The following is a 6439-nucleotide window of genomic DNA, read 5'->3' as shown; positions in this document are numbered from 1 at the left end:
TCTGACTTAATAAATGTCTTAATCCACCGTTATGACTTCATTTTGCTTTAACGTCTTAATGTGCATCTTTTGCGGATCAATTAGAGAATGGAATGCCCCTTCTGTCACGACGCCTGCCCTTCATCATCGCACCACACACCGCACGCACGCACGCACGCGCGCGCGCACACACACACACACACACACACACACACACACACACACACACACACACACACACACACACACAAGGTGAACAAAGGTAACAAGGTGAACAAAGGTACAACAAAACAATTACTTAAATGGCTCATTAGAGGCCAGGCCCTCCACTTCAGGTTATTCTACATCTCATGTTCTTGTGTTGTCTCAGTTGGAGGTATGATTTTTCGTATCTGTAGATAAAAGTCACTTGCTCAGATAGAAATGGCATGGGGGCAGTGTGGTGCCCGGATGCAGCCTTAATATATGTAGTCTAAGTGTGCAGGAGATGCAGCATTTCCAGGCTGTCAGTGGCGATGACGAGCACAACATCTTTCTCTTCAGGCTGCTCCTGCTGTCACAGGCCCTAATCCTGGTGCTGCGGGGATGACAGGTGAGTGGTGCCAAAGCCCTTGGTCTGTGACTGGAAGCTCCAGGAGAATTCCACATGCACCCCTCTCTTGTCTCCCATCGATTCTGCCACTTTTCATTATTGTCAATCAGAGCGGCATAGTCTCCATGGGAGGAGCTGTGCAGCAGGCGATTGCCAGGGCAGCAGGGTTCGGAGAGCAGCATGCTGCACGCCTGCCAGCCACTCCAACAGCACGGGGCCACCAGGGGCCCCTCTCAAGAGACTGCCTGGGAAGGATGCCACAACTAAAACTGAAACCTTTTGCGTTACGACACATAATGCACATGGCTGAGAAGCACAGAGGAGTGAAACCTCTGGAGCAGCTTTGTGTTGACAAAAAGAGCAGCTGAGGCCCCCGCTGCAAACATAGTTTCACAGGGCTGTTAGCAGTAAAGCAATGCTGCTCTCTCAGACGTGACCGCCTTGTTAGAAAAATGACATAATACCAATGACAGGAATAATAGAACAGAACTGAAGCACTGTTCTGCAGGTTAAAAAAGGTCTGGGAGGTGGGTGCTCCATAAGTGAGCTTCCAGTGTGGCCCATTTCCCCTGGTGGCTCCTGACCCTGAGTGGGCCGACGGCATTCCGTGCAGGCGTTCTGGTCAGGTATGGCAACCATGCGGCGGTTATAAGCCCGGGAGATTGATGGGAGTGGTGCCCTCCCTCCTTGCGCTGTAAAAGATTATACGCTCACCCGCTGGAAACAAAGCTGTGATGGAAATTCGTCTCGCATCATCAGCAACAAAATATCTACACGGCGAAGCGGGAGTCTCTCATTTTTCATGGGCTATATATTAAATAAAAAAAGGCATTAAAGAAAAAAGGAAGGGGTGGTCTGAGTGATAGCACTAGTTAGTATTTTTTTTTTAAATGGGCCACTTGAATCAGGGAGATTATACGGTTTTTATTGGCTGTCAGGATACACAACTTTCTGCGTACTTCACCCGCTGAAGCTCGTAACGTTCTGATTAGAATGCCAGCAGAAATGAAAAGGGATGGTGCTGGTGCAAAGACACAGGAGAGGCAGTAGGACAAGCACAGATGCCCTGGAATCTGCTCTCCCTCAAATACCAATGCATGCACACCAATAAAGCCTACAGAGTGAATGAACAGACTGCACACAAGCTTCAGACAGAATTTATACACCAAGTTCCACAGTCAGATCTGGTGTCAGAGACTGAGCCGTGCCTATTCTAAACTGGATACATGAGACACATCAAGCAGAGTGTTATCTCTTGCTAAGTGAATATTGCATTCAGCTGATATGTGATATTTGAATTTCCCATTAGGGGGGGGGGATGTGTGTCGGAGTGAAAAAGCTCAGTGATGCTTGCTCATTTCAGAGCAGGCAGTGAATGGAACCCTTGCTTCACAGTTAGAGTGTGTCATGGTGAGGATAAGGATGAAGTGATGGAAGGGGACTCCTGAGCGGGTGACAAGTAAGAAAACTAACTGCTGTTACTCACAGGGTCACCTAAACAGGAACTTACAAGTCAGTTTGAAGACTAACTATCATTTACTAGAAACTCAACCTGATCACTGTGATCTTCTCCAGCAGATTGAAATCATTCATTATATCGACTTGAGACGCTCCAGTCTATTCACGTCTGTCAATTTGTTCAAACTTGGCTTTCAATTTCCCATCGTGAAAAGAGAGTAAGAGAGGCTAACGTCAAACTCCCAAACATGACAGAGCTGGCTCTTTCTGACAAGAGGAAACCATTGATTTTTCCTCCATTTCACCATCAATCTGGTGGGGAAGAGGTGGCTGTGGGTGCCCAGACAGCTGATGATGTGATTTGAAACCGTGTGCCACCGGTGAGTGGAGAGAATTGCTCCGACTCTCAACACATGGCCAAGTGACTACCACCGTCCTCAGCATTCAGCCACAAGATTAACAATGGCTGACCTACTGATGATCTCCATCGGCTGATGGAGTATTTAATGTCAGCCACGCTAACATTTGTACTCAACAGTCCGTCTTGTGAGGCTTCATAGACTCCAATATAAAATGTATTCTTGAGCAGCAAAAACACCTTTTTCATTTTCATTATCTACTAATAAGTAATATTAATAAAATGCCACAGATTACCAGAGCCCAAGGTGATGTCTTCAAATTGTTTGTTTTGTCCTACCAGAACCCAAAGATACTCAATTTAAAATTATATAAAACAAGGACATTCATTTTAGAAGCTTTCAGAAGGTAGAGAAGGTTTGGATAGCAATGTTGGTCTGTATATCGGTTGGTTGGTTGGTTAGTCTGTCCACTTCTTTGCAGACTAAAAACCATTCAATCAGGAGAGACATCAGACCCCCAGATGGAATCTAGACACCTGTGGTGGTGACGAAGGAGGGCCCAGAGCGGTCAGCTGGAGTAGATGACTGGAGGTGGAAGGGGAGGTGGAGAGTTGCACTCTTTGCCTGCAACGACAGCTGTAAATCCATTTAGGAAGAGAGGATTGATGGCTATGAAATTTTGTACAAACATTCATGGTCCCCAGAAGATAAATCCAAAAGATAAATTACTCTTCTTTTTGTGCCCCTATGCCACCTTTAAATGTTCACCACACTAGACTTTTCATCTAGCTCCACACTAATGACATTCCCATCAGCCTCAGATGAACTTTTTTTTGGTGCTAATTAGCAAATTTTAGCATGCCAACACGCTGAGATGGTGAACATGGTAAACAATATACCAGCTTACAAATAGCATGGTAGCATTGTCATTGTGAGTATGTTAGCATGCTGATGTTAGCATTTAGCTCAAAGCACCACTGTGCCTGAGCCTCACAGAGCAACCAGCATAGCTAAACTTAAAGGTCCAATGTGAAAAATAAAAAATAAAAAATTGAATTAGAAATTTCTCCTATCTAGCGTTGAGATCATATGTTGCAATCAACTCTCTCGCGCCACACAGTTCAAAGTGCGTGTTCCTGAAATTTGGATTTTGAATACGTGTGGTTCTCCATGTTTCCTTCTTCAATCTTGCCGGGAAGCGACGATATCCATTAGCAGATTAGCGGCACCTGTGAGTTTATCTTGTGACAGCAAAATCCTGTGTGTCGGCTAACATATTTCAAGATGGCACATGAATATGGAGCATCTACCACAGTTCATGCAAATAGTAATGTAAAATGTCAAGCCAATAGGAATACTTAGAATTGATGGTGGTGTAAATATTCATGAAAAAAGGACAAGTTTATGAACGGGCAACACTAATTTTGATAATGAACAACTAAACATGTTACACACTGGACCTGGAAGTCTTGTTCCTTAAACAATTGAATTCCTTGAAACAATTAAACCCAGTGTTTCCTGTCTCTTTACTACTACTACTACTAAAACTACCAAATAAGACAAATATGCACTAATAAGTCAGTAATTGTGTACACTGTATAACCTTAATCTCATCTTCACATGCAGATTTCACACAATTATTTATTGCACACAAATTTCCATATTTGAAATGAACAGATACTGCAGTTTTTTTTCTATGAATACTCATGACATGAAGTCATGGCATGTCATGATCTTAACAAAAATCCCATTTATATAATTTTGAAGATACACAAATGACATAAATAGAAGTACAACTACTTAAAACAGTTTCTTATCCATAATAGTCCATAATCGTGTTCATACAGAGTTTATAAAAAGCAGAGTATCCACCTCATACTGACATTTATTTTGACATAACACATAGAAAACAGCTACTGCATAAACGCTGCACTGCAGGTTTGATTGAATGTTACCATTGTAATGTCTCTCTAACATGTAGTGACACCAAGCAGGCTTTCTAAGGGAGGAGTAATCCTCTTTAGATCATTTGCAAAGCAATTAGACATGCCTCCACTACTATTAAATATAAAGATAACAGCCTATGAGATAAGATCCTATTTGTACTATGTATAAAATGTGGATAGCTGCCTAAGAACCCTTAAATCCTTGTACATTTAATTAAAAAAATACCACCGTGAAAAAAAAGACATATCTACTCTACTATCTACAGTATCATGAAATTGAATTCATGAATTGAATGTCCTTAGACCTAAATCTTCAATTAATGGACCTATATTTATGGATCACATCATAAATACTACACATTTTATACAGTGCGATCACTTTAAATGCATGGCTACATGGATAATATCAACTCTGACATTCTACTGAACAAGGCAAATATATAAATACATTTAGCTGCCAAAACCACACAAGATAATGTAAAATATATTGATCAAGGCTAGTGCAGCATCGCCACGCTGACAATCACAGGAAACCCTGACCACACAAGGTTGGATTTCATTGTGAGAAGGGTGCCCCGATCAAACCAGATCACTTTTGAAACCCAAAGTGAGTTGAACTACGGTGACTCGCAACGTGCATTTGTCAGCAGGAACCAGAGAGCCTCTTTTGCATGTGTTTCTATCACCACTACACAGCAAGAACTAACGCCACTGACAAGGAGCTAAAAAAAGAAGCAAATTCCCCACTGACCTGTGACCAAAGAGCAAGGGGCTTCCCTGCATGCATACAGAAGAGGTTCAAACAGAGTTTATGACTGCATTATCTCTCCTCTTCCTCATCACCTCTCCACCCATCAGTGGACACTAGAAGCAACTACGCTGGAGCAGACAGACCAGGCATCACTCATTCACTCGCCTCGTAGGTGCCTTTGTCAGGTAATGCTGGCGGAAAAAGGAAAACAGATCAATACATCTCCCATGGGCCTGACAGGTAATCTTTACCTGGGATGAAATATGAGTGGTACCAGCCTGCTGGATTCCTTAACTGTAACAGGGCAATTGACTGGCTGCACGGAAGCCGTTCCCCCACTTCCTGGCCATTGGAAATACATTTTGGAGGCATACAGTCTGGCTGAGATGTCATTATGGTGACTAACTAATTACCAGAGAGGCAGGAGAGATGGTTCCCCTCCTGCTACTAATGAAACTGTATCTGAACTGATGCATCTTCCTTCCCTGTCAATGTCTTGGCACCAAAACACAGACTGACGGATAGGGCAATGGCATAAAGCTCTCCTTAAAACACTACACAGTCAATATTTGTCAACATGTCCAGGGGCATATGTCTTGAAGAAGACACCAATGTATTTATCAAAAGCTTCTTTTTTGTAATTATCAATGTATTCAGTCTGGACCATGTATTTCTGGAGTGAGAGCCCACCGTGCTGCTGGACTCCCTGGTCAGACCCTGCAGCTAAGGGGGGGGACTTTGATTCCTGTGGCAGGATGTCTTGTGTGAGGTATCCATTTAGACGAGTGTGCACACACAGCATTTATAAATGTCATCCCTGGCCAACATGATCACATAAAGCCTTCTCAGACGGATTATTGCAGACGTATAACTCACGTTAATTGGCAAATCTCATTCTACTAAATGCGATTCTTGTCTTAAATAAGGTTTTAACGTGTCTTAAAAAACATGCAGAATGTAGCTGGTGACAGTGCAGTTTGTTTCACTAAAAAGATATCTTGTAATAATTACAGAAAGTGCATACATGTGCCTTTTGGCGCTTTTTAAAAACATTTAACTTTTGCACGCAGCCAAATTCACTGTTTTCTCTTCACGTCAACATTTCACTTTAAAATACCTTTTCAAAACACTCTAGCAAAGATTATGTAAATGTGTATGTGTTTTTAAAGACCGTTATCAACTATGTGGTTAAGGTCAAGTAGATTTTACTTCACTTAACTCCTATATAAAAATGCAATCTTCTGAAAATACTGCTCGTTTACCAGCTTGGCGAGAAGTGTTTTGTTTGATCTTGCTGTATGCTGCCATTGATCTTTTAATGCATTTGATGCCAAGGGAGCCGGGGAAATGTATA

General features: G+C 42.4%; 1 protein-coding gene across 1 annotated transcript in view; it reads right to left on the bottom strand.

Annotated features, from left to right (window-relative positions):
• Positions 1-3996: 3996 nt before the first annotated feature.
• LOC116670558 (G patch domain-containing protein 2-like) overlaps positions 3997-6439 on the bottom strand; it is a 23857-nt gene continuing 21414 nt past the window's right edge. The window contains exon 8 of the mRNA XM_032501131.1: positions 3997-6439. This exon is cut by the window's right edge and continues 987 nt beyond it. The gene's annotated coding sequence lies outside the window, so the exon portion shown is untranslated.

The sequence above is a fragment of the Etheostoma spectabile genome, chromosome 20, assembly GCF_008692095.1.
Source record: "Etheostoma spectabile isolate EspeVRDwgs_2016 chromosome 20, UIUC_Espe_1.0, whole genome shotgun sequence".
Lineage (NCBI taxonomy): Eukaryota > Metazoa > Chordata > Actinopteri > Perciformes > Percidae > Etheostoma > Etheostoma spectabile.
This window is presented reverse-complemented; position numbering and strand designations above follow the sequence as displayed.